Genomic DNA, 11,495 nt, shown 5'->3' with positions numbered 1-11,495 from the left:
TGGAGGCTCATGGAGTTCCCCCACCTTTTGGAAGGGGAGAAGGAGCAGCCCTGAGGGGTGTGAGCATCCTCTTCCCCAAGGGGTTAGACGAGAGAGAAAGGATGAGGAAGTGCTGGGCTGGGGAGGTGGCAGGCAAAATCCCCTTTGGTGTAAGGCTGTGTGTATACATGCACGTTTGTACACATGCAAACAGCCAGCTGCACTTCGGCCAGCACTGTTGAGCTCATGCCTTTTGCGTGCGTGCACCTGCACAAATGTCTGCAAGTACATACATAGTAAAAAAAATGTATTTGTAGGCATATACACACACACATATATTTACCCTATATATATACAGGCTAAACTAAATAGCTCTATAAAAACCATTTCTGGCTGGACCTTGTGTGCCTTATCCAGCATATTCTTTGTGTTTGCCTCCTGGCTACCGCTGTGGGATCGTGGGCCTTATTCCACCTAAAAATCAGTAATTTCTTATTGCTTTCCATAGGTCTTGCATTTCAGTCAGATTTTCTGTAGATATCCTCCTCTTTCATTAAGTGTCTAGGTTCCCCCAGCTGGAACTCCGTTACGAAGCTGACGAGCTGTCTGACATCCTTCTCCTGTGGGTTTTAGACAGTCCTCAGGTGTGGCACTGTTTTTCTTTCCAAGTTCTCCTCCTCCCTCTCTTGTTTCCAGGCTTCACTATCACCCTCAGATTATCCTGATTAAGGACAGCAGGACACCCAGCCACACAGCTTCTGTTGTCACTTCTCTGCAGTTCTGCTGCACATTACCTGGACAGAAATGGAAGCAGTGCCTGGGAAGGAGCTGGCCACCGCACTCTGTGCCATGATTGATGCCATGTCTCATGGGAATTGGGAACTGCTCCTGCACTGCATAGCTGGCAGAGGGTAGAAGGAACCTGCTGGCATTTGCTGTTGGTTTCAACTTCTGAACAGCCTAAGATTTACCTTACTGAAGTCTTCTGCCTGCAAATAATGTCATAACTGGGATGGGGGAGGGAGGGGATAATGTTGGCCATGGGACAGGGGACCTGTGGCATGGGGAAGGCGGTTTGGGGCTGTAGAGGAGATGGGTGCTTCTGTGGAGCGAGGCATTAGGAGGATGTGGAACGGCACCTGGAGGCCCTGGGGAGGTCTGGGGACTGTGAAAAGCTCTGTGGATGTCCCTGTCAGTATTGGATGGGCTGGTGGGTCCAACCTGCCTCCTTGAAGCCATCTCCTTCTCCACAAGTGTTCACAGGAACTTGTTTTGATGTATGGTCTCATGCTGGCTGGTATGGACAGAATCAGGATATTGTTCCCCTTTGATAAGTGCCTTCCCAACTCCTGTAGTGAGGCACCGCATGCCCATCGAGCTCCTCCTCCCACCCAGCACACTTCAGTCTGCCCTTTGGCCCACCATTGTGTCCCGCACTTTGTTCTGGCTGTGGAGACAAACTGTTCCTGGCGAGATCATTGAGAATATGAGGAACATGACGTCATGAAAGTCCAGAGAGTGGCTGTTTATTGCATGTGAAACCAGAGCGTCCTTCCTCAATGGAGCTGTGGTGGGGAAACCCCCGCAGAGGGCATCAGAGGAGAGTGTGGATGGAGCTGCCTTGGCTGCTTCTCCCTGATGGCTCTTGATGGTCTTGTTTATATGTAGAATGGGAACCCCAACAGCCACAACCTTTCAGGCCCACCTGTGGCTGTCTCTCTTTGTTCATCTGTAACCCCACTGCCCAGAAGATTTTCCTCCATGCCCAGTCTTGAGGGACAGGGCTGGCTGGGCCATGTTGAGGCCATCGCACAGCTATGAGTAGTGAGGCTTTCCCCACTGTGACACTGAGAAGCACAGAATGAGGCTACATATCCCTAGATCCCCATCCTGGCCCTTTTCCTCTCTTCAAACTCAGTGCTGGATCCAAGGGGTGGTGATTCTCCAGCCCACAGCTAGAGGCCCTGAGAAGGCCCTGCCACCATGTCAGGGCCAGCTGTTATCGCTGGGCTGGGTTTGCCTGGGAGAACACAGCCCCACCAGGCAATGGGGCATTGTTTTGTGTTGGGCATCTCTGAGAGGGATGAAGGGCCCTGGGCAGGCCCAGTGGCTTCTCTCTGTCTCTAAGAGGAGAAAGCAGCAATTAAAAATAAAAAACCCTATTTTTTCAAAATGCTGTCAAGTCTGGGACACAGTTCAAATCAGGCTCATCCCCGCTGAGGTTCTCAGGAGAGCTGGGCAGCACACAAGGGCCTCATTCTGTCCAAAGCCCTTCACCATGCCCACACACCCCTTTGTCCCCCTGTGACATTCCCCCTGCAGCCTCCCCACCGCTGCTGGTGCTGTCTTGGCCTTGTTTGTGCTCTGGCGATGAGGCAACACCACTGTAAAACTTTGCCTCGATCCCACTGCGTGGTTATAGGGCTGTAAAGCTGCAGGAATGTCAAGATTGAGGCTGGTCAAGGACAGGGAGGGAAGGAGAAGGTGGGGAGGAGGAACATAAAGCAAAGGGGAGAGTCTGGAGGAGGGGGTCCTGCTGCCTGGCTGAGCTGCATTGGGCAGGAGGCAGCCCTGGACCTGCACCCAGACCTGGGCCTGCACACCATGGGAGCACCCAGTGATGCTGTGCATTTCTTGTCCTGGCATCAGAGGCGAGTGATGGGAGTCACAAAGATAGGGGGCTGGTGGGGTTGGTAGAGATGGGCAGCAGGGTGGAGATCTGGAGAAGACTCCATGGATGCCCACCTCACTGCCACAGAAGACCCCACAAGCTGTGGCAGTGACTTTCAGAGTGGGTTTGGTTCTGAACTTTATTGTCCTCCCACAGCGACTAACGTAGCGTCTGCCCTACTCTTGATAACCGCTCTTCCAAGGTTATGCTCTTTGATGTTTTCTCGTCCCTGGCTGTAAAGTTATCCATTGACTTGGGAAAACACAATTAAGAGAGACAGAGCTGCTAGGCAGGTTCCTCAGGTATCTCTGCAGATCAGCAAAGGACTGCAGAGAAGTGGCTGCTGGTGAGCATTGCAAAGGCTGCCCGGGGCTGGGACTGTTCTCACACAGCCTGGGGACAGGAGACAGCCTCTGTGGAGGCTCAGCATCCTCCACTCACCTTGTTCAGGCTCAGGCTGGATATTGGGAAAAATTTCTTCTCAGAAAGAGTGGTGAGGCACTGGAAAAGGCTGCCCAGGGAGGTGGTGGAGTCACTGTCCCTAGAGGTGTTCAAGAAAAGGGTTGATGTATCACTGAGTGACATGTGTTAATGGGCATGATGGGCATAGGTTGATGGTTGGACTTGATGATCCTAGAGGTCTTTTCCAACGTTAATGTCTCTATGATTCTATGACCTGTGGGGCCAGCAGGGCAGGGAGTGGGACAACAGAATGTCCTGGTGGAGGCAGGACGTGGCTGGAGAGAGATGACATGGTGGGACAAGACAGCCCTGCAGAGAGCGGGGGATGGGGACCTCATGCTGGGAAACCCCAAGGCATCTCCATCTCTGTGCTCTGGGGCTGGTTGTAGCTCAGTGGCTGGTGGTGGCCCATGTTTTCCCAGCCAGCTCGCAGCAGTTGTTTGCCCACCATTATTTAAGCATTCGTCTTGTTCAAGCACCACTTAAGGGCAGGCTGGCTGCTGCCCCGGTGCTGCAGGGCTGCCCATATCTTGCAGAAAAGCAACAAGCGCCTTCCTCCTCCCCCCCCTCACTTTCCCCAGGGCCTCTATTACCCCAAATAAACACTCACTTTGGGTAATAGTTAACTTTAATGGCTCTGTCCCGGCTTCAGCTGTGTGATAGGGAATCAGAGGGAGACTTGTGGGGTTTATAGTCCTCAGGATGGAGAAGATGAGGGAGGTTGGCCACTGTCATGGCACGCAGCATTATTCCCACCAGGGTGAGAGCAATCCCTCCATCTCCCTCTCCAAACTCCAGCCCTGCCTGGTTGCTCCTCTTCCTGCCCTTGTGTTTCCATAGAATTGTGTTGTATGTCTCCCACCACGTCCTGCCCCCAGCAGGACATTCTGTTGTCCCACTCCCTGCCCTATTGGCCTCACAGGTCATAGAATCTTAGAATCATCAAGCTTGCAAAAGACCTCTAAGATCATCACACTATCCCCACCATGCCCACTAAATCATGCCCTTCAGTGCCACATCGACCCTTTTCTTGAACACCTCCAGGGATTGTGACTCTACCACCTCCTTGGGCAACCTGTTCCTATACCTCACCAGATGTCACACAGGAGCTGAGAAAGGGACCATCCCAGAGCTGCTATGGCTGGATAATTTGAGATAAAAGTGGCCCCAGTTCGTATTACTGAAATTGCAGTAGTGCACAGAGATGCTGTGGTCTCGGTGCCACTGTGGCATTGGTGGCTTTATGGCCTGGTGGGATTGTTCAGGGGGACCAGGCAGTGCAAGGCCCAGAGGGAAAGTCCTAATGCGAAACACAGCCAGCTCTGGGACTGCTTTGGGAAAAGCCGGGAGAGCAGAAGAATGAAAGAAATGTTCAGGGACAGAAAGGAGCAGAGAAGAGATGCAGACAGATGAGAGCAAACTGTAAAAGCTTGCAGGCTGCAGGACCAGCATGGAAACACTGGGGGACAGCGGATGACCACAAGAGCTGTGCGAGGTGGCAGGAGCCGTAGACATGCTGGCAGGTTTCACAGCCCCGGGTGCTCACCCTGAGCATCTCCACTCATGGCCACGGTGGTGGGACAGAGCCTTCCCCCTCCTACTCCTCCTGTCACAGGCACGTGGCTTCCCACAGCACAGCCAAATGTTGCCATTCCAGGAGAAACCCAATCGTGTGCCCACCGTTCACCTGAGCCCTCTAATCCCCTAATCCATCACCAAGGAGACCCGGGCACTACCTGGGCTGCGGGAAGCAGAGAGGCCCCAGAGCTGGAAGATCAGTTCCTGGCACCATTATCACATCCTTTGGCTTTTTGACTTATCTTGATGTCCCACCAGGCAGACAGGGATGGACCAGAGAGATCTCACATCTTGATGCAGCAGTGAAGTGATGATTTATTTTTCCCAGGAGTTACATTCATCTCTTTCTCAGAACGTCACTTCCTCCACACCGGGACCCCAGATGGCACCTGTCACCAGCTCCAGTGAGAGCAGCTGGACCTTCACCCTGCAGCTCCACGTTGTCCCTGCCTGGCACTGGGCTGTGCTGTGGGGCAGTGGGACAGGGCTGTACAGGGGGACACTGGGGTAAGCAGCATTGCAGAGAGCAGCACAGCCCTAGCAGGAGCGACCCCGGGGGATGAAGACTTTGGAGGTCTTTTCTTTGCTGTTTTCCACATGGGGAAATCAGAGGCTGGAGCTGCTCTGGGATGGGTTTGTAGCCCTATGGTCTGGAGGCAGCGCTGGCGGAGAGGGGAGGTGGTGGCCCTGCCTGTCCTGATGTGCCACCTAGTGGGACATCAGCACAGCCCCCTGCAAAGCACTCGGGGAAACCCTAATTGTGCATATCCTCACTTATCCTTTCACTGTTTGGACCCCATACTCCCCCCACCAGAGGAGGGGAACACAGGATCAGGTCCCCTCCAGGACCAGGATGCTCTGAGTGCAGTCCTCTTCATCCCGGGCTGTATGCAGGCACCCAGGAGGGCAGGGAAAACCATTTAAAAGCCTCCAACACTGTCACCTGGCTGCTTCCAAAGCTGCCTGGGGAGTCGCACTTAATGTGGGAACGTTACACTCTCACTGACAGCATCTGCTTTCAGAGTCCACTCCAGAGGTCTGCCTCTGGGAGCAGCCGGAGCTCTCCTTCCCTTTCCTCAGGGGACTTATTCAGGTGTATACCAAACCCAAGGTGAGCAAACCTGGGGCACATTACAGCAGGAAAATTCACAGTTTTGCACAACAAGTGATGAGATAAGGCTTGGGACAATTTGAATTTCTCAAGATACAGGAGAAATCTGTGCATGGCGTTGGTTTGCTATAAAATGCATTGTGTCTGGGGATCCTGCCTGTCTGTGCATCCTTCCCAGAGGGGCTGGGGCATACTGGGAACCGCAGCTGCTCCCAGTCTGGGAACAGCACTTGAGCAAGAACCTGGCAAGGGTCAAGTGTCCAATCAGACACCTCAGATGGGGCAAGAGGTGGCCATGTGTGACCTGTGGGCTGGGTGGGAGGCTGTGATTCCTTGCAGCCTGCTGGGACTTCAGCTGGAGGCAGCTAACAGCCTGGAAGTAAAAGAGGATTTCTTGGTTTTCTTACCTACAGCAGATGGAGTTGAGCTTTGAGGAGTCACTTCAAAACTGAGAGAATCAGTGGTGAGATCTGCTTCAAGTGAGATGCTGCCACTCAAAGCTCTCAGTTTCAAGGTTTCCTAATAGCAAGGTGCCACAAGGATGGATAAACTTCCTTAAAGCTGTGACAAACAACAGTCTTTTGGGCAGAAGACTTCCAGCCTGTTCCACCACATTATCAGGCACCTGTAGGAACAAGACCTGCTGAAAACCTCCAAGCTGCAATAGGAAATGCTCTGCCAGCAAACAAAAGTTTGCCAAAAAGGCTGTATACTGTTGCTACAGCTTCTTAGGGTAACACTTCTTGATGCTGGTGGCTTCAGCTTTGTGGCAAGAGGCATTCATATTCCTGCCCAGTGGGTTGGTGGGCCCTTCCCTGGGCTGGGCCATGGCTCCTGGAGGGCATGCTGTAATTAACACCATCCATCACCATCAGGGACAGTGTGATTAGGTTGTACCAGCAAATTGCATTACTTCTAGGGAGGGTGGGATGTCCTTTTTGAAAAATAGCCCCATCATTAGATCTGAAGCATCAATTGAAAGCTAAGCCCAGCAGATAATCCTTTCAGAGCTGGCTGATCTTCTCTCCAGGGCTTTCACAAATTTGCCAGGAGAGAGGAGGAGGTGCATTTTGCTGGGAGAAGGGCTCGCAGGGGCACCTGCACCGGTGCTGTCATCCCACAGGTTCAGAGCCCACCTGGAGGTCATGGGGGCTCAGAAATATCAGCACTGGTAGACAGCAATGAGAGCTTGCCTGGCCTGTGTTAACAGGGGAGTCTTTGAAGGGCTCACTCTTCAAGGCATGGTAGGGAAAAGGACGTGGCCCACTCTCCATTTTTTGTGTGCTTTAGAATCTCCTGATCTCCTGCACACACAAAGCTTGCATTCTATCCCAGTCTGATCCTATTGCTTTAAGGTTACTCCAAAGCTATAGGAGGTTTTGAAAAACATCCTGAACTTTTCTTTGAAACTCATTTGGGCTTATGGTCCCCCAGGGCTTTCCCATTCCTCCTCTAAGAAGATTCATGGGCTCTGCCATGGAGTGAAGGGCACAGCTATCCTCACTGGATTGCGCCCACAGGGAGGGCAGGCTACCATCAATAACACGGAACAAAGCAGGAGATGGGGAGAAAATCAATTAGGCTGCACCTCACCTGGATGGCATTTTGGGGGAGGACATGGACAGCTTTGAAATATGGGCAAGGAGCTGCTGGCTGCAGCTGGTTTCTGTTAACCTCTTCTGCAGCAGGCTGCACTTCTATGGGAGCCCCAGCCTCAGTTTGGGAAGGTCATTTTTAGGGGCTGTGTTTACATTGCTCGTCCAGCTCAGGAGAAGCCATTTAGTGACCAACGCTGTGGAAAAAAAAAAAACCAACAGATTGCAACAGGAATTAACTGGGCAGGAGGGAGGATAGGTGAGCATCAGTCTTCAGAGCACCAAGCTCCCACCTTCCCACATCCCCAGGTTCTTCAGCAGGTGTTTAGCATGCAGCAGTGGTGCATAGGCACAGACAAGCTCCCACACTACTCTGGTTCCAGCTTTGGGGGTGCTTACCAGGGACTGAGCCCTCCCTGGAGCTCCAGCAGCCTGGAGATGTGCATTCAGTGAGCTGTGTTACTGGCAGCAGGTGACTATCTCCAGCAGAAGAACTGGAGCTGCTCTGCAAAGCATCCCAGTCGCTGTGCTGCTATGGGGACACACCACGGGAATTCGCCCAGGACTGGATGTTCAGTATCACTAAGTACAATGAAATTAGATTAACGTGTGCTTTGGGGAGGAAGCGTTGGGCTTCAGAGTGTCTGAAGGAGGAGGGAATCATTGGAACACGATGAGTTTGTACACCTGGGCTTGCAGTGCCTCCTGGGCAGGGGTACACATCAAAAGGGTGAATGTGGTTTGGGACTGGGAGCAGTGCCTGGCTCTGCAGGACAAACACTCATCCCTCTCATGTGTAGAGGCAAGCAGCACTGGTGCATGAGCTCACAGTGGCAGGAAACCTGGGATGCTGGCTGTCAGTAACAACGCTGAAATATCAAGGCAATGTGGTCTTTATTTCAGAGTTTTCACTGCATATTCAGGGCTTGGAAGGACACAGCAGAAAACAAAAGAGGCAGGTTGGTAGAATGCTATTAGAGCCATTAATCACCATTAGGAACTAATAACTGTGTACTGCCTCCCTGGTGCTATTTGTTACCACACCACCCAGCCGCAATCCTCGCTTTGTAACAGCTTCACACTCAACTCAGCTGTCAGAAAAACTTCCTGCCCTCTGTCTGAACCCACTGACTTGGCCCTACATCCCCACCCAGTACCCACCAGTATGAACCTTCCTTTTCCCACCACTTCTCTGCAGCAGCTTCGCCTTCAGGAGCGCTGAGCCCAGTTATTCTACCAGACAGGATGGGTTTTGTACGGTAAGAGTAGCTAGATTAATTGATTATTTTAAACTTCCCATTAAAAAGCATTCAAATAAGAACAAGTGCTTCAAAGCAATTGAATTAACCTAGCTGCAGTCACACGAGTCTACTTCTGTAGAAAATACAATTTTTAGGCTCCATCCATCCATCCATCCATCCATCCATCCATCCATCCATCCATCCATCCATCCATCCATTCATCCATTCACCATCCCTCCCTCCCTCCACCCATCCCTGACCCATTTGTTTTTACAGTGTGCTGACAAGAAGGGTGTATTTTTCAGAGCTGGTCCGTGCTGTGCAGTCTCACTGACAGCAGCCCAGCAGATGGCAGATCTCTGCAACTCTGACTGGAGCAGGGACAGTGCGAGGCTGGAGAGAAGAGACTGAAACAACTCTATTCCCACTAAAAATAACTCTCAGAACTCTTTACAGTCTTCAGTGCATTCTTGTTTCTACTTGAGATGCTGGATTTTTATATGATAGACATAAAAACAATCAAAATACAGAAGCATTTCACGTGATCTGAATGGATTTAGACTTTGGCTTTCTATCACTTCATTGGTCAGTCAATCTATCAGAGACCTTTCCTATATTTCCTGTTGAGCCCTGGATTAAAAAGCCAGCTTTGCAGTAGCAGTGCTGCTTGCTGCATGTCCTCTGAGCTCCAAGCTCCTGAAATTTTAAATATATATGTATGTTTTGCTCTTATTTCCAGCCTCTCTGCTGGTGGAGGAACTGTCAAGGTCATATTTATATTTATTAGATTCATCGTAATGGCTGTGGGACAGCATTGCTGTGACACCAGAACAAATTGCTGTGCTGGGGAAGGACAGGAGTGGGAACAAGGAGGTAGGGCAGAGGGTAGGTGGGCACGGTGCCCTCCTGTCCCATAGCCGTGGGAGGGCAGAGGGGGCTGTGCTCCAGCATCAGCTCAGATGGGGACTGCTTCAAGTCCTCGTCCCACTCTGGCTTCCTCTGTGGCATGAACCGCTGTGCTTGGAAACCTCATCCACAGAAGGAGAAAGTTTGGCGTTTCTTAAAGGAGTTTGGTCATGAGAGAGGGGTATAACATTTTTGGTGAGCTCTGTGTGCAGTGCTCACCTTGCCCTACCCCTCTATCTGCAGCAGCCTTCACACTCCCCATAAAAGAGGGGGAGACTCTCTCCTGCAGACACTGGTTCCTCTCCCCAGGTGGGCTCCTGCCTTTAAACCACGTGCCCAGGGTTGGTGGGGCTGCTGGCCATGTGTGCAGAAGCCAAAATCACATTCCTCTGCCTGAAGCTCCTGCCATCCCTATTTGCCAAGGGAGTGAGAGGCCTAGATCTCTTGTGCCTGCTTTTGGACATTGATTCTGATCCAGCAAGCAGGCTGCTGTGCTGCTTAAGTCATATCTGAGCATCCCAAGGGGGCTTATGGCCAACCTGCAGTAGCCCTGGGGCATTTCCACCAGCATCTCCCCAGCAAGATGTTGTGGGATGGAGGGCAATTCCCTTACAAAAAGCTAATGATGAATTCAGGGCATGTTTAAAAACCAAGGTTGAAGTGTTGCAGAGCTTTGGCACAAGGAGGACGAGGCACAAATCCATTGGCAAGTGCTCCAGCTCCTGGGGTGGGATTTGGGAAAGGGCTGATGGGGGCACCCCACCCCTCCTGGTGCCTCGGGCGGCTGATAGGAGCTTTGGGGTGCTGAGCTCTCACACACAGGTGGCAGCTCTTTCCTCCTGGGGGGGTTCACATCCCAGAGGAGACACTCAAGGCTTTGGCTTGAAACGGCTGAAGATCAAAGCCTGCCCACAGACCTTCATCCCAGCAGGCAGGAGGAAGAGGGGGAGGCACACACAGAGGCAGCAGATGCAGTGACCTTTGCATCCTGCGCGAGAAGAAGCTGAAAGTCAAATGCCAGCCCCACCAGGCAGCTTTGCATCCCAACCTGCTGCCTGCCCCTGCTGCTGCGGTGTTCAGAGGTGCTGTGAGCCTGTGCTGGCCTTGGTTGGCTCCTGCTATTCATTTCAATTGATTTATTTTTAGGTTTGTGGAAAGGAAGAAAGTGATAAATAAATAAATATCATCCCACCCTGTCCCAGCTTCTGGCAGTCTCCTTGAAGGCTGTCAGCTCGGTGAGGTGATGGAAACTATCTCCACCCTTCCTCCTCCCCAGCAGCACCCAGCAAGCCATCCATCACCCAGCCCTGGGAACAGGAGGTCTGAGGGGTCAGCGGCCAGCCCCCTGCTTCAGCTCATCCCATTGAGTTTGGCCGCAGGCTGAGAGCTGTGTTTTGGGAAGGTCTATGAATGGAGCATCAGAAAGGAGCTGACTTGGGGATGAAAACAGAGGGGGGAAGGTGGAAAAGGTGTCCCACTCTGCTTGCTGTCTGTAGGAAAGAGAGGGCACAGCCCTCTGCAGCAGCTGCAGCAGCTTCTGCCTGCACTGCAGTTCACCTTGCACTGTTCTGCATTTGCTGCATTTGTTGCAGGAGCAGCCCCAAAAGGAGTAGCCCCAAAAGCAAGGATGAGCCCCAGGAGGACTCGAGGGGGGACAGCAAGATGAGAACAGCATGTCAGCACAGCAGCACATATTGCTCAACTTCATCAAATAGATGTGCCTGGGAGGATTTCAATATAAGATATAGCTTGCAGTGCAATCTCAATCGGCTTTCGGTCCAGGACATCCGTGAGGTGTTGATCACAAAATTTAGGATGCTACTACTGTAATAAATAACAAAGCAGTCAATCCTCACAGTAATTAGTGTTCAGTCTCAGTGGGGAGGAAGCAGGCTGTGGGTTGGTCCTGCACCTGCTGGAGCATCTCTGCTGCATCCCTGCATTGCACAATA

The sequence above is a fragment of the Numida meleagris genome, chromosome 8 (genome assembly GCF_002078875.1).
Source record: "Numida meleagris isolate 19003 breed g44 Domestic line chromosome 8, NumMel1.0, whole genome shotgun sequence".
Taxonomy (NCBI): Eukaryota; Metazoa; Chordata; class Aves; order Galliformes; family Numididae; genus Numida; species Numida meleagris.
The sequence above is the reverse complement of the archived record's forward strand: the minus strand, read 5'-3'. Positions refer to the sequence as shown.